General features: G+C 36.6%; 1 protein-coding gene across 19 annotated transcripts in view; it reads left to right on the top strand.

Moving 5' to 3' along the window:
• Positions 1-24,761, top strand: part of MEF2C (myocyte enhancer factor 2C) — a 140,742-nt gene that overhangs the window by 8,587 nt on the left and 107,394 nt on the right. For 11 of the 19 annotated variants that reach the window (XM_080573284.1, XM_080573299.1, XM_080573289.1 and 8 more), the window contains exon 1: positions 4,718-5,284. The gene's annotated coding sequence lies outside the window, so the exon portion shown is untranslated. Of the gene's footprint in view, positions 1-1,025; positions 1,125-4,717; positions 5,285-5,316; positions 9,065-24,761 lie in introns of those variants that run through there. The other 8 variants (XM_080573291.1, XM_080573300.1, XM_080573290.1 and 5 more) reach the window with 2 other exon arrangements.

Genomic DNA, 24,761 nt, shown 5'->3' with positions numbered 1-24,761 from the left:
AAAATACCATCGAGGGGAAAATGCCATGAAAACAAATCCCGCTTTTCCTAAAAAGGTGGAATTTAAAAAAGAAAAAAAAAAAAAAAACTTTCTGACAGCCTGGGAAGTCATAGATAATGATGCTGATGAGGCCACCTGCAAGCTCCCCACGGCGGCCAGCAGTTTTACTCCAGGGTAAAATAAGGGGTGCAAGGGCCAGGGAGCCTTCCAGGAGGAGAAATGCACACGTACACACTCGCAGTGAGAGAGACACACACAGACACACAGACACACACAGACACACACACACACACACACACTGTACGGCGCCCTCCGGCGGGGCTGCGGGGACCCAGCACCGCCTCCTCGCTCTTTAGGAGGCTAAATAAACGCCCAACTTTAGGAGGGTACCGGCCAAACGCGCCCAAGGGACGGGGATGGGGTGGGATGGGGTGGGAGCGCAGCCACCGCTGCCCCGATGCGCGCCGTGGAGCTGTTTGCTGCGGGCTCAGGCGCCCCCCTCCCCACACGCAATCACACCCACGTTGTCCAAAAACGGGCGTTTCTGTTGAAAAGACACCGTTGGGGTGCCGGGTGTTGCGTTCCCGCAGGGGGAACGTTGTGGGTCAGCGGCACAGCACGCAGCTGTGGGTAACAGGGAAGGAATTAATAGCCTGGGCTTTAACATCTCGGCGTGTTTTCAATTGGCCTTTATTAAACAATGGGACAACTACTTCTTTTCAAAGTGTACATCGGCGCGTAAATTATTGTCTAAGTACCTGCTGGAGGATTAGTAGGGTCCAAGATCAATGCTTTCGTAATTTTATGGGTAGAGCAGCATCCCTGAGGTAGGATTCAGATGGAGTTTATGACAGCTGAAAACTTCAAGTCACTTACAAGTGATACTCCTTTTAGTCCTAAGTGCACATCGGTAAAGGCTCGTATTCTTTTTATAGAAATTGTTTCATAAATCTCTTTAAATATATTTAAGTACTATGGGTTTGCATTTTAATAATACACTACTTTTGTGCTTTTAAACATCCAAGGTGCCGAACACGAATTGTAAACTGTGAAGTAACTACTATGGAAAAGATTAAGTAAAGCATTGGAGGCGGATGATTTTGACAATAAAGAGGGTGTATGTGGTGAGTGTTTAATATTTATTGCATTTGATATTACAAAGCACTATTTATTGTTTTCAGATTTAATGTTAAAAGCAAAGCCTGGAGAGCAAGCTCTGCTGTATTATGTTCTTACAGGTACACCTGTGACAAAGGCTTTCTGTAATCATTGCTTGATGTATACAACACCATTTTAGTAATGGCATGCCATTTTATTTAAAGTTCATGTGTTAGCTGTGCCTACCTTGCAAATATTTTTTGCAATTAGATGATTTTGCAAAGAATCATGTACATTTCAGCTCAGTACCATGGTTTGCAAAGCATTTAAATTGTGCTCCTGGAATATGTATCCTTGAAATTATCCGAGTTTATATCTTTTGTTCATTATAAAAGAGTATGGATTGAGGGAATATTCTGAATGAACGAAGAACAAATACAGTACTGTTGAATAATCTTGTGGGGTAGATTAATCTATAGCCTCAATTTCTCTCAGGGTGTGTTGCTGTGGCAACCGCCCCAGCTCACTTTAAAATAATTTTGTAAAGCTCACTTCAAGCGCTGCACCCAGCGTGGGCCAAGTTTAAAAGCAGCCAGACATGGGAAGAAGTGTTATACTGCGTTGCTCTTACAAGATAGGGAGGTGGTGGAAGAGAGCGAGGCGTGGAGTGGAGTGGGGTTGAGCAGAACTTTAAACGGAAAATAGAAACCAAGCCACCCCAGGGTTAGGATGCAAAGGAGGTGGATCATTTCATAGTAACCTTACCTCTTTTCAGTTTAAACACCATTAAAAGATGTTAGCTGGCAATCTCATTTCTCCTAAGGGAAAGGTATGTTCAGCAGCCACAAAAGAACAAAAATGGACTTTGATAATCATCTTCAAAGGAGTATTTTCTAAGCCCACCTTGAGATAATCATACTTGTAAAGGAAAGAGATACTTGGGCTCGTTTCAGTCTTTGATAAGACTTTGGAGGTCTGATTTTATAATTATTGCCTTTTGACTGATGTGTCGTTGTTTAAGACAGTGAATGCCTCAGGTGGTAGATTGAGGAAAAAAAAAAAATTGTCAGCAGACCTACACACAACCTGTCAACAGCAGAAAGAGTGGATTTGAGTCTCCTGCCAGAAATCTGAAAAGGATGCATTTGTGGAGCATCAGTACAAGTATAGACACCAGAACAAAGGTTTTTCACCGTTTGAAATTACTCCAGATTTTAAAATTAAATACAGCAAAATAGAAAAAAAAATTCTAAATACTTCAAAAGATATTGAACAAATTTATGTCTTATCTAACCCTGATATGAGTGAGAAAGCACGATCCCTTTCCTGATATCTGTTTGTCCATCTAGCATCTGAGCCCTGTTTTAAAAATCGAGGTGTCCTTTACATGAATTTGATGAATTGTACTCATGACAAAAACTTGGCACGGCTTAAAGATATTCCCAATATGTGAAGGTCACAACTATTTAAAGATTAAGCCACCAGTGCCCACATGGAGGTGTAGTAAATGTGCTAAGCTGCTGTATATTTTATTTTCTGAAATACTTGCCTACTCTGATAATTGCTTTCAGGACATGATAGTACTCAAGTTCTGTCTTGCCACTTGAAGGGCTGTGTTATCAACTAGCCAGAAACCTGAAAACTTACATATCCTGCACAAAATAAAGCAGATGACAGTCATTTTCAATTAGAGCACAAAAGTGTGAAGTCTTAACACAGTTTTCTATTTTTGCCGCTAAGAAAATATGAATATTACTGGAAAGTTGGGTGCCATGCCGGGAAACCAAAATTGCCTGCAGAAGGGGCATAGCAAGGCGATGTAACCCGTGTAACTATTCCATATTCCTCTCCTGCTGTGCTTCATACCAGACCTGTGGCTGAGAAAGTTTAAATTCCCCAGTGTTACTTCGGCTCCACTGCTGACCCTGCCACACTTCTGTGCCTCTCACCTCCGTACGCAAGGCGTTTGGCTGATGTCTGGCTGCCTGGTGGTTCAAGGAACATCGGCACTGCTCTTGTGGGGGTATTTTATGCCACGTAACTGTCTGCCAGTTAAGAGTTGTCCATTCTCCATGTCTAAATCTCCTCAGGAGATTTAGGGCACCGTGAGACCTGTAGTCAGTGGAGGTCAGGTCTCCAGGGATCTGAGCCGAGAACGATCGCAGGGTGTTTGTTAGAGCTTTGTTTTGCTCTGCCCGTGCTTTGCGCATCCGTGTTTTAAGAAGTACAGTAGAATTTAGAAGACATTTATTCACTGTCAAAAATGGAGCTTCCAAAGTAGGTCAGTGGCCCAATGAGATGTTTATAGGGGAAAAGACTGCAAGACGAAGAACTTGTATTAAAACAAAGCAAACATATATTTATCACTGCTGTTTGAATTCAGTGTTTTGGTTTTATCATGCATACTGTTCCTATTTCCAGTACCGTAATCTATCATAAAAATAATGGTCTGTGCCTTTATAAACTCCCCTGCTGCTCTCATAGGGTTGTAGAAGTTGGCTATCTACATGAAAATAAAAGCAAGTATCTGCAAAGTCCAGTTTTACTCACAAAGTATTACACGCGCCTGATTTGGATTCAAGCTCACATACAGCACAGTCCTGGTTTTAAGACCGAATGCACCTATATTAAAAAAAAAAACCTCCTGCCCTTTTATACGGCGTGCACGGCCGTGGATCAGTCTGAGCAGAGACCATCCCGAGAGCCGGCTGTGATTTGGGCCGGGGCACGGGGGGCGAGCGGGGTTTTAAGGCTGAGGGATGCTGCCCCAAACTTCGCCAACGCTTCAGCTCCGCGCCCGGGGGTCCGGTCCCCAGCGGCCGGGTGCGGAGCCCAAGGAGTTTTGTGTGGCTTTGCAGACAGAGGGCTCCGGAGAAGGAGCCCCGGCAGGCAAGGAGCAGGGGACGGGACACGAAGCGCAGCGGGTGCGCGAAGCGGCGTCCCCGGGGCGCTGTAGGAGCCGGCTGGTGACAGCGGCGATGGATGAGGCTCTGCTGCCCCCCCGACAGCGCCGTCCCCTCCCGAAAAGCTCTCCGCCGGCCTCGCACCACCGTCCCTGCCCGCTCGCAGGGCTCGGACGTGCCTGGGGGGGTTGTTCCCAGCCCCTCGCCTGGCTCGCCGCAAACTCGGCGTGCGCAGCGTTTGCGCTGCCGCTGTCGGAGCGGCCCCGGGATGTGTTTCCCCCCCACCACCACCACCACCACCCCCCCCCCCGGTTCCTCGCAGAGATCTGCGCCCTCACGCTACTGTACCTCGCCAGAAGGGGGAAAATATGCACCGGCTCGCCGCGTTGTCGTGGCGCGGTATAATAAAGGATTGTCATTAGGTTTGCGTGTGGCATATGCCATTACCCCCACCGTAAAACTAAAATTAGCAAAATGTCAGGAATGGAAAGATTGATTCGCCCAAGATGCAATTATCATTTAAAAAGTGCTTGATTGAGGTGCTGATGTTCAGTGATTTATTCTGCATACCATATACATAATTAAAGTAGTGTAGTGGAGTAATTTATCAATCTAGTTTAGACTAGAGGGGCAAGGAAAGGAGCTGCTGCCGCTGCTCTATGTTTGTTTTATTAAAACGCTTTCGGGATCTGATCCCGCCCCCTTTTTGCAAGAGTGAAACTGATTATTTCTCCAGCTCGGGAGGAGAGAGTCATTCGTTTGGGATTGTGGGAGAGAGAGAGAAATAGAGACGCGGAGAAGGAAAAGAAAAGGGAGGAAGAGGGAGAGAAGCAGACAAGGACAGACACCTCGTCAGGCGTGTAGTTTGAATCCCTTCCTTGCCTCCCCCTTCCCCTCCGCGATGTTACAAAGGCTGTGAGCTGCTCGGCTTTTCCCATTCGCCTGCTGTCACTTCCTTCCTGGACGCTCTCGGGACGAGTCCGGTTACTTTTAATCCGACCAGCAGCTCAGCCACTTTCTCCTCCTCCACGCTGCACACACGCACACACGCGCGCACACGCACACGCGCGCACACACACACACACACACACACACCCCAGACGTCTTCTGGCTGCTTATTGGATTGACTTTGAAGGTTGTGTGTGTGATTCAAGGAGGCTGCATGTTGAACCAGGTGGCGAATATTTAAGGCTGGAAGAAGTAAGGGGATTTTTGCTTTTTCCTATGAAAGGAAAATATCTCCAGGACTAGTCTGATCACCCAAACAGCTAAATGTTTGTCATGTAAGTACATGTAAAATTCAGCGTCGGAATAAAATAGAGTGGGCATAGGGCAGAAGCCCTACGTACGTTTGCTATTGCCTTTGAAGAACGTGTCAGTCAGTGCATGCGGACTGGGACTGAGGTTGCCTGCAGACTTTCTGAGAGTATGATTTTTGTGTCAATTGCTTACAAGTAACTTTTCAGACAAGTAACATTGTTAAATCACTAGCTATTCAAATTGCTGCAGACTTGTCTTTGTCCGTGTCATAACTTTGATGAAGTTAGTTTATGTTGTTTGTATGTTTGATACTGTGAAGTGTTTGAAGCTTGTTTTGTTTTAATAGTTCACCAAATGCTATGACCTTGCAGTGCTTGCACCCTGGTTTTTCAGACTAAGGAAACAATCCAGTTTGAGGGAAACGCTCTTGAACTTCATTGCATCATAGGCTCTTCAGTTCTTGAGTTTAGGTAATGGATGCTTGCAACTGTTTAACTTTATGCATCTTTCCTGTGAGTACTTAAGTTTGAGATGGAGAGACCCCTTGCATCCATGTGGGAACTTAAGTCATAGGCAACGAACCTCTTTGGGAATAGTATGTTTTAGTCTTTACATAGTACTTTCAGTAATCCTTATATTTTTGAATACAAGGGGGTCACAAAACTAGCTATGTTAGTTGATGTACAGTTACTTATAGGCTAAGATAAAGTTTAATGTAAATGAGAGACTTGTAAGACTATTGGTGCGTTATGTAACTGTAATACTTAGCATTTTCCATGAAACTTAGCGTGACCTTCTATCAGCCTGAAAAGCAAAACAAGTATAAACTAATCATTACTTTTCTCAAGGAAAAAAAAAAAATCCAAACAAAACTTAATGAATTATTGTGGGAACCTAAGCACTGTCTGTTATAGAAGAGTTAGAAGAGTTCTATTTTCTTTGTTTGTAATAATTATTATTAGCAAATAACTGTATCCTAAAATCAAATAGTGTTATACACAACTTAAGAAAAAAGATTTAAGAGAATTAGCAGAGAAAGACACTTTGCCTATGTTTTACTGGTGATCAGAAAAGAATTGTCTTGACACAGAATGCATTTTCCTAGCACATATGCGACGATCAGCTTAATGGCAAATGTCCTAGTTTCATATCTTTACTTTAAAAGAACTACAAGACAGATGATAAACCAAATATTTTAGATGCAAATGTAACTAGTTTTCTTTTTTACTGGCACTTTCCAGGGTATTGTGGTTGAAAACTGGTGTTAATATGGAGTATAATAACTCTGATCCCTAGAGGCTTGGCAGGGCATGGAAATAAAACCACCTGTGAACCAGTTTTAACCTCTGTATTACACACTGATTTCCAGTTCAAACACTAAGGCAATTGGCCACTTTGGGATTTGTTATTTCGTAAATTATTTTTGTTGCATGATTTTAGGACCCTAACCCCAAGTCAGAAAAAAATAATCACAAGAGTTTCTGCCCTTACCAATTTTATTAAAACCCCTATTATATTATTCTTTCTATATTAATGAATACATAGTTCATACTGGGTCTAATACTGAAGTCTCTGCTAACTCTTAAGTCCCTTTGGAAGTAATGGAAAATTTCTTTGGGGACAAATTTGAGTGAATGGCACTTAATTTGGGGTTTCCATGTTCCTCGTAGTACACATCCTTTTAGTTTAAAAACTTGTTTTTATATATATTTACTGATATACCTTACATAGCTAGTATCAGAAGGTAATTTGGGGACCTGACTATGAAAACCTTTCCTGAAAAAAGTACTTACACAGCTTGTCCCACTGATAATGCTGAGACAACTCGTGTGAAAATGAAGAAGTCACATAAAAAATAATTTGCAGGGTCAGGTCCCTAAAATACTTAAAACTCTTGCCTGTCCCATAGTTATCTTTGGAAAAAAGTGAAAAGAATGCCACTTTTGATGTCCTGTATCCGGGAATCAGATATGTTTGTATCCTCTTAAGTTTACTTGACCAAGAAAAAAAGAAACATAGTCTTAAGAGCCTTATAGAAAGTGGTATTAAATGATGTGTGTGAGATTAAATATTTTAGAATTATGTTTCTTGGCTTCTAATATTGGAGAGTCAAAAGAAAATTCACATGAATGCTTTCCTACTGTGAATTTTCTTTAATGACAGGGTCAGAAAAATGTTCTTGAAATTTTATGTTTTTTGAATATCTATCTTTATTTGTATGCCTGCAACATGTATATTTAAAAAAACAGATACAGATACTTATCTTAAACAGCTGTGCTTTCTGAGACATCTAAAGCATTGCAGACAAAGAAAATGAAGCTTTCTTAAGCTTTTTCCAAAAGTTTACCTCTGAAAGATTTTGATAACTCATTACACAGCAGTTATGAATTGAATACTTCTGCCATCTTCATTTGTTTTAATTTTACTTTTCTCTATCGCAGGTTAATTTCTTGTTCAGCAAAATAGTTCAGTTCATCTTCAGAGACAGCTAAGTAGTATTTCTACATCTCATTGAGCTAGCAGTCATGAGCAAGTATTAGGTGTTTGAAAGAACAAGCTTTTTTTTTTTTTTTTTGATATGTATACTCCATTTTTACCTGTTGGACATCATTATTCTAAATTACACACATTATCCAAAAATCATATATAATGTGATGGTGTTCTTTTGAAAACACAGATTATAAAGATGAGCATATATAGATGTTATATAATTTCAAGTTTATACTCTCTCCTTCAGCATTTTGAAGAATAACCAAAGCAGCTATATTTGTGATGTATTTTGAGCTTTTAAAATCTTGCTATTTGATTTCAACAGGGAAGTTTTTCTATGCCCATACTTAGGCTCTGTAGCAACTTAGACATAATATGCAAAAAATTATCTGTGTAATTGCAAACAGCTAGAAGACTTTAGCCTTAAGAGTAAGGATAGTATGCTGGTATTTGAAGAGTCTTAAAATACAGTTTTGCGTCTTATTTCAGATGCAAAATGGGCTTAGAAGAACAATTCACGTTTCTTGCACTGGTTGTGCAAAACAAAAACTGTAAAAAACAAATCCTGATTTTCTGTTTTCCTTAAGTATAGGAATTGTTTTGGTCTTGTGTCCAGCTTTAAGGTAATTTTCTCAGAACTGGTGCTCAATGTTACATGTGGACAGGTGATTAAAAGCTAGTGTCTTTAGTCCTCCACCTTAATCTCACCCTCTCATTGACTGCAGTGCAGTAGAGCTTGTCTATTCACCGGGATCTGTCATCTTTAGGAAATCAGACCAGCTTATAGAGGCGATTCACAAAACCAACAGTGACAACAAAGTCTTATGTGCCTTACAAAAGAAGGATTAGGCAGTTCACATGTCATTTTGATTGGGCAGAGATAAAGGCTGATTGCTGCAGCATGGCAAGACACACTTCAATTTCAATTGATTATTCTATAAGACAACTATAACTCTCTTGCTTAGTCATTGTTAATGCAATTTGAAGGAAGGAAAATTCAGTTTTGACCTTACTGGTTTTGTATTACTTGATCCTAAAAGGTCACTTGTGGCATTGTTACACAAAATTTTAAAAGCGCTGTTTATTCACTGCTCTGAGGAAATATAATGTAGGAGATGATTGTCCTGGAATTTTTAAAATCATTTTTGCCTAGATGATACCTTGAAGTAGCAATTAAAAGTTCTTAAAGTGCCTGGGACTACACTAAATTCGCAGCATTTACCCTATTAAGAGCTTACTTGCAGAGGAGAGTACGTACAAGATGTCAGTTCTTTGCAGATTTACCAAAAAGTATAATATTGAGGAACGTACAAGTAAGTCATCTTACTTAGTGTTTATTCTGTTATTTTTTAAATATTGAATATGAAGTAAAACTATACTTTGTGTTGCACATGTGAACACAGTAGATTGGTTTGAAAACAGTTAAGAAATAAAATGTTGTCCCTGTATTATTAACTATGTCTGTGATATGTCTGTGAGAACGGAGAGTTTTGGCTATTTGCATAATTTAATTATAATGTACAGCCTTTAGCATTTGGACATATGAAACTTGCAAGCTGATTATTTCTATGTTAATTTCTTACCATTTAAAAAAAAAAAAAACAAAAAACTCTTTTTTTACCCAACTGATGCCTCCTAGTGTTTCACATAATAAAACACTAATGAGTCAACCATAAATGTAAACATTTTTTCATTGCCTTCATCTTATGCGATACATAAAATTAATATTTATGCATTTAATTTTGTATGTGTTATTATAATCAGACAGGAAACTCCTGTAAATTGAGATGTTTCATCTTAATGGACGCTGAAAGCACATTTTTATTTTCCTTGATTCTTGCTTTGTCTAGCTGTAGATTATATCATACGTGAGAGTACATTTTCCTTTTCTCCTTTTGTTTCCCATATGCATTACAGTAACTTCTCAACAACCATATTATGAGGCTCAAATGGAAATTTAAAAAGTTTTCGTAGGGTAATGTTTCCAAAAGTAAGCCCCTGGTAATAGGCAATAACTGCAGTTATAGAAATGTTTGAAATATCCTGAAGTACCTCGCAGCCAAATAAAGTGGAAAAGAAAAAAGACCAGTCTGAGACATGTTTGCTTAATACAGTCCTTAAAGAATTGTTAAGTTGTCACATTTTGTAATTGTTCCTGGTTATTTCAATGTTGTATTAGAAAGAAAACTGTATTAGGCCAGTTTCCCAATCTGCAAAGCGCTCACTTTATAGTTTTGTTTGTAGATGCGGATGACCAGTACCTTTGAAAAGGAGTTCGTGTGTGTAAAATATTGAAACAGAGCTTGGAGTGGTAAAGACTGAAATACAGTGTCATTTTCTTACAAGTTTAGTCTGGCCATATAACTTATGAGTACCTGAAAAAAACATTCAATTATATTAGATTTATATCATACAACAGTATCATATTTTATTTCTTCGACAGGAGGGTGTAATTTTCAAAAAGTTATCCAGCATCAGTGTGACAAAATAAAACTTATGGGGCCCAGCTGTATATTTGAACTGTCAGGTACGGTCTTACAATGATAAAGCAGCAGCTAAAGCTGAGAACACTTCGGCACATTTTAATGTCATGCAGTTTTATGTAAAGTATGAGATCAGTTTAATGATGACATTCAAAATATAGCCTGTTATTCTAAGAATTTCAAGAAAAGCTGTGAATTTGCTAGATACTCGTTCTACTCAGCAAGTTTCAAAGAGAAGGAAAGTGATTTTGCCATCAAAAAACGTAAGTTTACGAGTTAATACAGGTAATGAAAATTTGTGTCTTCTTCTCGATGAACGTGGTAGAGGTAGGTGCCTGCGGCACCTAACTTCAGTGAATAACTAATTATTATAACTATAAATAACTAGCAATTCACTAACTAGTGAGTACGGCAAGTTAAATTTAGACATGCAGAATCAGTATTATTTTTAAAATATATAAAAAAATGTAGTTTTTAGGGTTATGTTCTGCCATCAACCATGTTTGTATTACGTTGTTTCCACAGAAGTTTTAAATTGCAAAGAGGCAATTTTGGGATCTGCCAGTAAACACTGAATAGTGTCCTAGCCTTTAAAGTTCCATGTATCTTGAAAATATTTCAAAGTATGAAAAAGGCATCTATTATTCAGCAAGGAAAGTTAAAATGCAAAAGTGATAGAATTTTGTCATTTTCTCATATAGTTACATTGCTTCTTCACTTGCAAAGAGAAAGTAAATTTGAAAGAGAAGTAGAAGGAAGCATTGAGAAGAATGTTTAAGAAGTGTAGGACTGTTACTCATTACTCTGAAATACAGCTAAACAGGACTCCACTAAGGTGGGTTTTGTTAGTTGTTTTTTTTCTTTTTTTTTCTTGTTTATTTGTTTTATTGGATTTAGGTTTTGTTTTGTGGGATTTTTGTTTGTTTGCTTAACAGCTAAATATGTTTAGATTACGGAAATACATCCTAGGAAATTCTAGAAATACATTATCTGACTTATTTAGAAACTGGTCTGGATAAAATATTTGAGAACTGTTTATTTTTATATTGCATGGAATAAACTTTCTCAAAAGCCAGGTCTCTAGCCTAGGCCGCTCCTTTTGCAATTTGCTAAACAGGTGACTTAGCAGTCACCTGTTTCAGCAGGGTAGAAGTACTTACCTCTGCCATCTGCCACTTTTCCTGACAGTGGAGGGCTTCAAGAATTTGAGCAGAGAAATCTTCAGAGATCCTGGCCAATGCAGCAGGTCCTGGAAAGTCAGTGTCTACTGCCTTAATTTAAGGTAACCATAAGGCAACCCGTGGATTAGGGATGGAATTGAACAGATGGCATAAAGCTCTTCTGCCTCCTTTTCCCAGGTTACAAAGCACTACTGATATGGGACTTGGATTCCAACCTAACAGGTCTTCCCTGGTTCTTCTTCTTTTTTTTTTTTTCTCAACTGTATAATTGTTTCAGTAAAGATTATCGTGAAAATTATTGTTAATCATGTGCCATTGCAGGAATTCACCTTTGCGATTGCTGTCTTTCCTCTCTTATCCTATAATTACAAAATATACACTTAAATAAACCGAATTAGAAATAACTTTATTTATGGTTGCTTTTATAGTCACTGGGACCATGCCATTTGTCAAGCCCATGCTCAGCTAAATTTTACTATTTACTTTTAAGTAGTCAATCAATAGCTGTTAGCAAAATCTGTACAAAGGACAAGGGAGGATTGTGAAACTGCTTATAAAACACATCCGCGAAAGTAAATATAATGTAGAATGTTGTCCACGTGAAACATTACTTTTAGTGATATAAGTAACAAGTAACAGTATGTGCTATTTATTTGATTTCTAATAAAATCTTCCTCTTACTGACAAATACATTGTGATATGACATCATATTCAAAATACTGGTGCATTATTTTAATTAAATAAATTAGTTACTGAAGGATCATCACAGAAATTAAAATGTTCTGGAATGTATCCACCAGCACAAAATGCTGGAGGAGGTCACTTTTCGTTTAAAAACTCCATATGGAGTTCTCAATAGAGATTATTTTAAATCATTTTGTTGGAGTTGGGTCCCTGAAGATGCTGGAGGAGGGGAGGTGTAGAGAAACAACAGGACACTGAGGTTCTGTGGTCCTCTTGTAGAGTTGGCCCTTCCATCCCTTTCATCCAGGCATTTTATCTTTTGATATGTGCTGCCAGGAACTCCCCTCTGGTTGCAGTTACCCTCGGGAATGCCTGGGCACTCAGTAGAAAAAGTTAGTACAGTTGGAGTATATTCTGTAAAACCAGCAGGAGACAGAATGTTCTGTTCGCTTTTGCTCAGGCCTGCTTTATCTCCGTCCATCTGTGTCCTGAATGTAACTTCTGTCTGTACTGAATAGGAGAAGTAGGAGAAACAACATAAAGGAAGGCTTTTAGGAAGATGAGGAAGGATGTGGCAATGGACTATTTGGAAAGATGTGGAGAAGAGTGGACAATCCACAGTAGTTGTACTTAAAACCTTAATCTTGGAGACTTCAAACAAATTTCCTACTGAAGTATGTAGAATTTGTCTTGCTCTGAGTAATACTTAATTGCTGCAGACACAGGACAACAGTCTTAACAAAATAGTACTTCTTTAAATGTGTTTTATACATAAAAGACACTGATTTTGAATCAGTATTTGATGAGAACCTTTCTACCCTTCAAATACCAAAGCAGTGTTCTGTTTTTTCTTTTATCTTCTCTGTGTGTATAGGGTGCAGATAAGGAATTGATACAGCACCAGAACAAGAAAAAGCCAACTTATTACTCACTGCAATGTATGAAATAAGTTTGAAACTTACACTGACACTTACCCAGACTTCTACATGACATATTTTTTTATATCAGGATACTGAGCCAGGGAATGCATCCTTTCAGTGGCATACAGAATGCACAACTTTATCCAAAGCATACATACATAAATTTTAGCGATCAGAAATATGACCATAAATGTTAGTAAGAGCCTATGGACTGGCAGGCGCATTTAAAACTAAATAGAATGAAGAATTTCATTAAAGTTCTTCAGAGCAGACACTAAAAAATATAGCCCAAGCTTGTTGGATTACTAGTACTTTTATTTACATGTGATGTGTTGGCAGCAATTGGAAATAATTTTCAATTGCATTTTAAAATGTGTATTAATTGGAAAATAATATTCCAGCTTTTTCGTAAAAGGAAACATGATGAAATGATTGGCAAGCTACCTAATTAAAGCAAAACTGCCTGTGATTACACGTACAGAAATTGAGACTGCCTACCTATATCCTTGGGTAGGTAGAAAGCTGCGTATCTTTGCTGGAGAAACAATAGATTTATTCCAGCTATGGATCTAGCGCTTCTGTTTTATTGTTAATGTTGCAATAAAAAAATAAAATAAAATAAAATAAAATAAAATAATAATAAAAAAAAGGTTATGCATAGGACAGAAACAGTATTCTTCTTCATTTTCTTTTGGTATAGGAGTTGAAATCTGCACTGATATTTTCAAGTTTTTTCCAAAACTTGATATTGATAATTCAAAATGAGGATCTATCTTCAGTACAAGTTCCAGTACTTAAATCCCCATCCAGAACATTGCATTTAGTTCAGTTATGCTTCAAGTAGATATTTGTTGTAAGCTCCGTATTATATATTTTGGTGACCAGCAGAATAGTCAGCTTGATTGTGTCCTTACTGAGGATCTCTGGAATTTCATATTTAAAAATAAAAATAAAAATAAAAATAAAAGGAGTCAGGGATAAGACATGGTGGTTAAAAGCAATAATGCAAATTCTTATGACAGATACAAAGAAAGAAATAGAAAAAATGGTATTTTTGCAAGGTGTTTTAAAGCATTTAGGAATTTTTTTCCTTCTTTTAATCCTGTGGAAAAATACTTCAGTCATCACACCAGGATGTCTCAATGGAAGTAGACTGCTCTTATTTAATTTTTTTATTTTTATTTTTTTAATCCGAATAACAATGTGAAGCAATATCTGATGCAGCAAAGAGTCATGACACAAAAGAAAGATATTCTGGTCTGTTTTGAAGAGTAGTACTTGTCATGAGTTTGGACAAGTGGTGATTTTCTGGCGCTGCCGTCTGTTACAAGTCACGAAATGTCGTCTGTAAAGCAGTAGCACTATGTTCTACCACATTTTTCTATATGAGATTAAAGAGAAACCTGTCGTGAGACCATCACATTTCTTGACTACACCAAACAGGACATGGAATAGCACTTCTCCAGATTTCTGATAAAAACTGATTTTGAGGATGGTCAGGAAGAAAGTATTTGTTCTTTCCTTTCACTCTACTGTTTTCCAGATGTGATCGGAAGGAGGAAGCTGTTCCACTAATGGATCAGAAGATTGCTCTGTAATTTAAACATCATCCTAAAAATAGAGCTTCCATATTTGTTAGATATAAGTTCAAAATACAAGGTAGCTATTTCAAAAAGGCCTCTTGAAAAACACAAGAAAATCCATGGGTATAGTTTTGCGAGATTCCCCTACAGATACCTGCAAAAGAAAAGAATGAGCAACATTCTGTTTTCAAATATTGGTTTAAATGGTAATCTTAAAAGCAGAATGGTTAAATAAATACCCGTTATCATGCCCGCATACAGAACACTTTTTGAATGCATGGTGATGTAAACTAGATTTCTCAAATTAAAATAGAGGTTTTCTATTAACAAAGCAACCACAGTAAATTCAGTTCTGTAGTGTGCTCCAAATTTTAAACAGTATTCTTGAATATAATAATTTGCAGTGGCACATGAAACCCCTTGGTGATGATTTTCAAAAAGATCGGGAAGTGGAATCCTTCAGTATGAATTACACAACAGAATAATTAAAGTTTTTTTAAAAAATATATATAATGTATATCTAGAACATATAATTCACTAATTATTGTCTCTAAAAAATATATGTACTTTATCTGAGGCAACAGAAGCAAGAAATAAAAGTCTGCAAATAATGAGCAGAACCTGCTCAACAGTCTGAAGTATGCAATGTAAGAAGGGGACTCAAAAACTTAGAGGTTTTAGAACCTAACCTTTTTTACATTTAGAATGCAATTCAAAATGCAGCTGCAAACTTACTTTGTGAAAGTCTGATATGCAGTGTCTCAGGCAAACAGATGAAAATTGGAAACTTCACTGAGATGCTGTAGAAGCTAAAATCTATTCAGGATGCCAGAGTGTATATGCATAGATTAGAAGATACTTAGAACAGCATGAAAAAAAGGGAATTTAAGTTTTAGTTTGCAGTGTATCCCATTTTCTGCTGGAGTCCACATCCCCAGATTGTCTATAAATTCTATATAAACGCTGGTTTAACTTTTACTGCACAAACTCAGGATCTGAGAAACCTGATTTGAATTATTTCATGCCCTTAATTTGGAGCAGTTCACAGAAAATACAACTCCTTTCTGGAATGGTCCTTAATCAGTTGGCTATAGAGAATTCTGCAAGAAAGCTACTCTCAGTTTCCCTATCTTAAGTCCATGCCATTTTTGTATAGATAATTAAATATTCATCAAATGAAGGGCTGTAATTGAGTCGTATTTCACTGTAATGCCATAGTTCCTTAGCTGTTGAGTTGTTCTCTTGCACTTTTATCTCTCTTACTCAAAAAATAAGTCTTTCTATGTTTCTAGCCTGTAATATAGCTTAAAACTAGTTTAAAGAGCTAATTCCCATGCAATGTTTTCCATTGCATTATCTGAGAAGTTTGATTTTACTTTATAAAGTACAATAGAAGAGGAAGAAAGTGTCCTGTTTTATCTTTACATTTACAAATGTATTCGTCTAAATATGTGAAACTGCTTCTTTTATAAACACTTCTGTGTCAGTCTTACATACCTTTTAGTGGTCTTATTCTTTCGAGTCTGTTTCTTGAATGGAGCCATACCACGTCTAGCAAAGCTCTGAAATCTTGGATAGGAATTAAAAACACGAAGAGGTGCTTAAATACGGAGACAGTGAGCATTATGTAGGTTGATAATGCATTGATTATAAGTTGTTTGAGACAGGAAGTACAGATTCAGTGTGAGATACATTGCTCATGGTATCCAAGAATGTTTTAATAAACTTATATGAGAACAAACATTTCAAAAATAGCCATTATGTGCCTGTTGTCAGTCATCTTCAGTGAAGCTTGGGTGGTCCTTTAGGAAAGACCTTGTGGCCTAGCACACATGCCTCTTCAGCCAATTTCTTGGACAGTTAATGTGACTGTTGAATATGTGGGTGTGAATCCAAACCTGACTTCCTGACCGCATTATTATGTTTGAATAAATGAAAAAGAATAACAACTCTGGTTAGACGTTGTGCTGATATTCAGTCTTCACTAGTATTTATCCAAGAGCTTGAAACAGCTTATAAGTTGTAAAAATGTGTTGTTGCTTTTTTTACTTTTCTTTCCACCATAATTGGGAAATTCTGATTTCGTGAATGCAAAGAGAACTTATATCTACATATATTAATGTTTGATTAGCAATATTACAGATGTAACAATATATGAAACTAAATTCTTTGTTCATGTGTTCTAGCATAACACCACTGACTTGATGACCTACTAAAAACTGCTTTATGTACAGAATTATTAACATTGTTAATTAACATCCACCTCATTTTCTCAGTTCCACTCTGACACTTTTGCCAAACTCATCAGAAAAAAGGGTACCATTTGAATAGCATTTCAAAAGATCTCCTTATATTTTGTTCCAGACAAAATATACTCATAGTCATGAGAGTGTGTAGAGATCTACCACTCCTTGGATCAAGAACATCATAAGCAGATTTAGGCAGTTTTTCATCCTCATCTGGGGATTAAAGAAAATTCATGGGTGGCTGCCATTCACATATCCTGAAATGAGGTGGAACATGAAGGGGCCTTATAGAGCTTCTCTGAGGCTAGGCAAGTATATGTTAGCTTCTCTCGGCTGGATGTTAAATATATGATGTAATGATATATATGATTTTTATAAATAATAATTTATGCCATTTTGCTAACGTGATTCTGAAATACCATCAGAGTATTAGATAGTCACTGCATATGGAATATATAACAGACTGTGACTGTTGGCCTCATGAGGCTTCCAGATGCTCTAAGTAGATAACGTTAGCTGCTTGGACCATTAGGTGCTATACTAATCTTTACTCAGCTGGCAGTCATACCTTATTCCTGATATATAAGGCAAAACAGTGTGTAAAACATCAGTGTAAAGTCAGAAGAGTTTGTATGTCCTTGAAATTGGAATACTGTTTCCTTTTTTTTATTTAAAGAAGAAAAAAATGTTTCCATGTTTCTTTGGTTTATCAGTTGATAAACCAAAAAAGAAATGGGATAAGTTACTTTACACCTGAAATAAAAGATTTATTTTAAAGAGTCAGCAGATTCCTGAATTCATTCCTGAACATAAGCATGTGGTTCTGCAGCCATGATGAGTCAATGTCTGGGAGTATTTTTCAACTATTAGTGAAGATCAGGTGCTTTTTTTATTTGACAATATACAGTTACCATTTTGCTGTAGAAGTTCTGTATTGAAGACCGTAACTCATTGATCCTTTGTAGACATCTTGGACTCTCAATCCGTATATTCAATAGTAAAACTTAAGAGGCTACAAGCAGCAGTAGCAAAGCTGACTGCCAATTTAACTTGTCAGTTACACTAGTGTTGTAATGCTAGAGTACTAGCAGGGTGTTTGCTTAACATTCATTTTAGGTATAATCACATTTTAGTCTGAAAGCAGAACTAAGCACAGGAAGGATACTCTAATGTTTAGGATGGCAGCGTGCATTTGGGCAGTGTAGATTTAACTTTTCTCCCCAAACTATTTAGATGACTATGAGGATTTCACTTTGTTGGTGCATCAATTTTGTGTCTGTAGAATGAGGATTTTCCAAGGCAAATTCTGTGAGACCCAGACAGTGTGGGAATGGTGGCCATATGAGTACCATGGGGAGTAAACAAGACAATGCACAGTGTAAATATGTAGTTACTTTTGGAAAGTAGTAGTGTAAAGCAAAGCAGTCTGCAGCAGACTCGTAGATAACTTCACTTTTGCTAGAGAGCCTATTTTAATTAAAGTTTAGAACTTTCTGCTTCTTTCTGTCCATTTTTCTTCCACTTCTTTAGTTGTTGTGCCAAGGTATCCATGTGTGTTTCTTCCACTGTCATCTGGCCCATTCCCAGCAGATGCACACAATCTGTTTTGCTGTCACTGACAGGGCTCAGTTTATGGAAAGAATGTGACAGAACATGCTGCTGTAGTCACTTTTACAGGATCTCTTTTCTAAAAAGTAACTGAGAATAAATTTGATCTTTTTATTTTTTTACATATTGTTCAGTCATAGGGGTTTATCCAGGCTACTCTGCATCAAATTAAACAGGGAATTTGTTTAATATCTTAGCTTCTTTTTAATTCCTACTTTGTAAAACATAGATTTTCCAATGTTTCCAATAATGTATATAGGAAATCATCAAAGTAAGTCAGCAGACCTCTGTTTCAAGTGGTGGAAATCACTCCTGGCCATTCTGTAATAAATGTTGTAACTTTTAGTTAGAAAAATACTATAGTGTTTCTTTTAAATTTTATATTCCAAGTTATAAATACTGCTCAACATATGAAAACACAGAGTCTTAATCATCCTGCAAGCATACAAAGAACATAAAAGGATGTTGGATAAGGGAGTGTGCGTTCCTTCTAGTGCAAAGTACTTGTCCAGTAGGAGGTTGAGTAGATATTAAAACAAACAAACAAAAAAACACTTTAAATATTGTTATTGTTACCATGTATTGTTGTGTTAACAGCTACAGGTTCTAACAGATTTCGGACCTTATAGTGCAAACACACATGAATGGACAGCCTCTGACTCAAAGAATTAACGGTGTGAACAAACCAGGATAAACAATGAAAACGGATGGAAAAGAAACGCAGGCCCTTGTGCTATTAAGAATGTCTTGCAGTTCTTCTCAGTGTTCAGTAGGAAGAGTCAGTGTGCTAATAAAACTTCATGAAAGATGTCTCACCAACGTAATACTCTTTATGATGTGATGGGGTTTTCCCTTTATTTCTTTGACAGTGGAAAATAAATCAACAGCTCAAATTTGGTAAGCATAACTTTGCCTCACTACTTTGCTGCCTTCTACCTCTGTCCCTCTAAGGGCAGGGATAACAATAGTAAATTCCACACTGGGCTACTAAGGTTACAGCCTGAGCTGTTAAAAAACTGTTAACATTAAATATGTATGGGCACACTAAATGTTTATTAATGAGTAGAATTTGTTTTACAAACTGATGTAGCCTGTAATCCTATGAGTTTCATCCTTAATGATCTAGCTTCTATTATTAAATTGTACTTTGTTCAGAGGTGTTGATGTCTGTGCATTGTTTTGGGTTTTTCTTTATCAATAAGTAAAAAATGAAAAAGTAATTCTTTGACAGTGGAGATCTCCAATAATTCCCAAAATCAAAGACCGATATAATAAGCTTAGTGATTTGGCTGAATTTGAAGTAGCTACATAAATCAAATATATTTAAAGAAATGTTATCTGTATTTTTAGGATGTATTTTTAAACACTATATCATATCAGGGAGTTCTTTTATATACTTAAACTTTTGAATTCTGGGTATCATATTTTTGTTTCTCAAATCATTTCAGACTCATGTTCTTGATAGGGTATATATGTTAAAAAGGCCCATCCAGATATACTGTACAGTGGAAGGCTGCCATGTTAGCTAGGCTTGTGGTTTTTCTGTAAAATCACTTCCTGTGATCATGTACATATATTTATGCATGTGTACATGTATATAGAGAGTTATGTACATATGTACATGTGTGCTGAGTTATGTACATATGTACACGTGTGCTTTATATACAAATATATATGGTTTTCAAAAAATACATGGTTGCCTCTGGGTATGCCTTAGAATGTAAATAAAACTGTCAAAATGTCTCTTCACAGTTAGATCTCATAAAAATATTCAGTCCATAAACACGTAGTGCTCTTTATTTGCATGTATAAAGTGAAAGTCTTTCTTCTGTTACTGTTCTAGACTTACAGTTCTTCTATATTATGGTTAGGAATATAGTATTTATATATATATATATATATATATTTTTATATTTCTTTGTGTATGCCAGTATGTGAATTAAATATATATACAAACATCCCAAACATATCTTTTTCTTGATTTGTAGACAAGTTGGATTAGAAGATGGCTGTAAGCTCCAGATTCCATTACTATATCTTTAATGTTATTTTTTGTTACAAGCTAGATCTCTCTAGGATTTCTGCAATACTAATGACTTTTTAAATTAGTCCTTTTTTTTTTTTTCCTTTGGACAGGAATTGTTAATATATTTATCTCCACCAGACAAGCATTTTCAGTAGATCAATTATCAGACATAATGTGTGATACATAAAAAGAATGATAAGAGGAAGTAGGGTCCTTAGATGATTTCTTATGCTTCCTGTCTGCAAGGCTGCTAATTCAACTCTAGAAATTGGTAGATTGGCATATGTAAAGTGAAAAGGAAAAATTAATACATTTCTAAACACGTAGATTTTTGATATGATATGTCACAAGAATTGACATTTCTATGAAGTGACAGGAAGAATGCCAAAGATGGAATGAAAGACTGTAATACCCCTTCATTATGTCAACTTGTATTTACCTTATGATTTTTTTCAAAGCACTTTCCTGTAAAATTAGGCGTATTAATTATACTTTGTTAAACAAACAAACAAAAAACGTATAAACTGAACTGCAGGTCAGAATAGCAATATATTCCTTTTAGATCCAAATGCTAAGCACAAGAATCTCAAATCTGTGTGATTGGTGCCCCATGATCCTGCTGAGAACCTGATACGGTAAAAAAGATTAAATTTACATACATCCAGGTTGGACAAAACAGATGCTAAATTCTAAATCTGAGGACTTATGTAGAACTCTCTTCTGTATGTTTATCGGTGTCAGAGTCTGTTACAGGCATCACTGCTGGTCTTATCTGTAAATGTATTATGGGTGAGAAGATGTGTGTGATTCAAGTGCTTTATTGTTGTTTTTTTTCTTCTCATACATAGCAGACAATGTCCATCTTTAAAAAAAAAAAAAATCCATAAGGAAATGTGATCAGGTGATTAGCGGAAAAAAAAAAAAAAAAAAAAGGCTGAGAGCTGCTTTTCTACATTAGTTTACATAGAGTAGAGCACTTAGCTTTGTATTTCCCTTACTTTCATATGTATTGAATAGAGAATAGTATTTTCGGGCTCCCAATAATATTTAGGGAACAAATATTCATAAATATTAATAAACACTTAAGTGGTAGCATGAAGATATCTGTATAAACAGATACATAGAATAAACTGTCCTACACATTTAAATTTTTTTGTTTTCTAACTGAAAAATATCAGGAGAGGTATTAGTTTGTTGTATGATTATACATTGGAAATTAAGATAAAATCAACACTAAAAAAAAATTACACTTCCTTTCTGTTCTCAAGGCATGAACAACATGGGCTTTTGGACTTGAAAACACTTTTCCAGTGCCTTGCCAGTAGCCTGTTTCTGATGGGGGAATCACCCCTCATAGTGGTATGAGTCATTTTTTTTCTTTTTATCAGCCCAGATATGGGTCTTTCATGAGCAGAGACAACCTATTTTTTTGAAGTGACCTTGTCCCATAAATGTATTGCTCATGCAGTAGGGCTCTTCATTTGTACTGACAGCTTGATTATCTTGGGCTAGTACCATCCCTAGTGAAGGCACTGTTTGTTTGGGAAATTTATTTTTTTTAAAAAGAACCCTACCCATTTTTATCTGTTTGCTCCAGGATATGGGACCAATACATTTACTCAAGAATAAATTATACTTATCCATGATCTAACAGAGAAGGGGACTGTCTGGTTAGAGTCAGAGTTGACCATTCACAGTTAACAGAACGTGGATTTGGCTGTTGTCTTCTATCCATGATAGGTAGCATATCTATCCATGTCTAGTCTTCTATCCATGATAGACTAGCACAGATCTCATAAATAGAAGTTGCACACTGTAGTAGATACCTCACAATCCTTCATTTTGAATCTGGTCACTACATTCAAGAAACAAAAATGTCATTAAACAATCCTCTGGTTAATTCTGTTATGGCTTTCCATTTCTCTTACAATTTGTCCTTGACAAAAATACAGACCCTATTTTGATATTTTTTTTTAAGAAAAATTTTGTATTTTGTAGTTTACAGTTCACAGTATTCAGAAAAATTAACTTTGCTGTGTTAAAATGGCTAAAGACAAAGCAGCCCTTTCATAGTAGCACTTCTTAAGTTATCTCCAAAGATAACTTAGAGCTATCTGATACTGTTATTTTTCTTTTTAATTGGCAGAGTTATTAAGTTTTCAAATACACTGTCTCAATAACTGTTCCAATTTTTTGTTAGCTAAAAAATGTGAAAATAAAAATAGACAGATAGCTGTGTTGATTCCAGACCTATAACTCTGGTTTAGTTTGTTTGAAAACTTAACTGTTAAAATATGAAATGTAAGTAGTGGAAAATATAACGTGTTACAGCTCTATGTTTGTGCAGATTCCTGCTGTATAGAAAGTGTCCATCTGATGGAACAAAATGGAAGCTCTCCAGCATTTTGCATCAGAATTAGCAATATAAATTGCAATCCACAATATAAATCTACTTTCTTTATGTTTCTTTGACAAGGTATTAGGAGGAGACCAAACTCCAGTTCTGAAAATAATAGTAATAATAATTAGTGCACAAAAACTTACTCAGAAATCTTTTCAGTACTTTTGATCCCAATTAATGTCATGCCTAGCCAGACCACTGAGTACCTCAAGCAGCAAAGGATCTTGCCATTATGTTGAACAGGAAGATATAGGGCATTTCTGGAGCTGAGAAGAGAAACAGTTCATTACAAGCCGGTAAAACAGACGTTAAAGAAACTTTTCAGCTTATCTTTTGGCAAGAAGATAATTTTGAAGCCTTCAATATTTGCTCAAATTTTGTGGCGTATATCCAGGGCATGCAAGGCAAAGCATTTTTCCTCTCATTTACTTAAAGCATACTTCCTAGGAACAGAAGACGGCTCATGGTCAAAAAAAGATTGTACATTATTTATGCTTAAAAAATAAATAAATGAAACCACCAACACCAAAATAAATAAATAAATAGATGAACACAACTGTAGCAAGCTGATCTTTCAGACTGTATCACCAAAAAGATTTGACCCACTACAGCTTTCAGCCAGAAGTGCTGTATGCAATAGCTTCTCAGTAAATCAGGAAACAGCTATGTGTGTAGCTATTTCAGCACTACATTAAGCTAACGTTTTCCTACCCAATGTTATATAATGCCACTGAATAATCTTTTCAGAAAATTCAAAAATGCTCAGATCGTTTAAATACACTTTTCTGAGAAATCTGTTCCTTCATGCTATAAGGCCTGGTGACAGTGGAAGGTCTGTCTGAGGGGTTAGAGATTGCATGGTGTTGCTTTCTTTGCTTATTTTCTTAATAAAATCTGTATATAAGCATACTTTTACAGTCTATATTCTGGCTTGTTGGAGTCTGAGAAGTCATCCTGTGAAAGCCATTTCTCCTCCTAAGCTGAACTGGTGTTACTAGGAGTTGCATTGTCATTAATGAAACTATCTCCTTAAGATTTTCTGCTCTTTTACAGAAGCCTGGTTAGCTCAAGAGAAACTGTTCTATGTTAGAATATTCACCAAATATGTTCAGTGAATTTCCTGACATCCTGGGGTGCCAAGTTTTCAGTATAAAGTAGAAAACATTAAGGAAAATGCTAATTCAACACAACAACCTCAGAGCAGAAAGTTTCTTCCTGTTTATATCAAAACAAGATAAAGATACATGTTATGAAAATGTAAATTTGCTGTTTTGGCATACAAAGCTACTCACTAAGATTAATGAGTTTTGGTGCACAGAGTAATCTGGGTCAATTGTGTGGTTATGTTAAGATAAACCACCAAATCCTTAGTAGAGGACCTCCGTTATTTTCCCAACTCCTTCTCTAGACCTGCTGCATAACTCACACAAGTCTATTTGAAAATTATTTCTTTTGCTGCAAAACTTCTCTAGTTACTGTAAGTCAGAAGTAATAACTGAAAAGCGGGGACCAAAAGCTTTATTTTATTATAAACGTTATTTTATAATCAGTATACTATTTTCAGAAGCTTCCAAAAATAAAAAATAAAATAAAATAACACTTGTCATTTGAGAGCTGCAGCTGTTAGTCTGTTGAGACATAGAGGGAATGGGGCATATATTGAATTATTCATGAAGGTTACCAGTATAGTTGACAGAAGTTCATCAGCTAATTTCCCCACTCCATTCTGAACTTTTTTTCAAACCCCATCAGGCTGTAAGGGTACAAGCTGTTACGTTTAATAATCATGCTACTAGAAGTTTCCTTTAGTGTGTACATCACATAAGCTTTATCTTTAAAAAAAAGAAAAAAAAAAGTTATCTATTGCTCACCGAAGGC

This window comes from Anser brachyrhynchus (genome assembly GCF_964034855.1).
Source record: "Anser brachyrhynchus genome assembly, chromosome: Z".
NCBI classification, from domain to species: Eukaryota; Metazoa; Chordata; class Aves; order Anseriformes; family Anatidae; genus Anser; species Anser brachyrhynchus.
The sequence above is the reverse complement of the archived record's forward strand: the minus strand, read 5'-3'. Positions and strand labels throughout refer to the sequence as shown.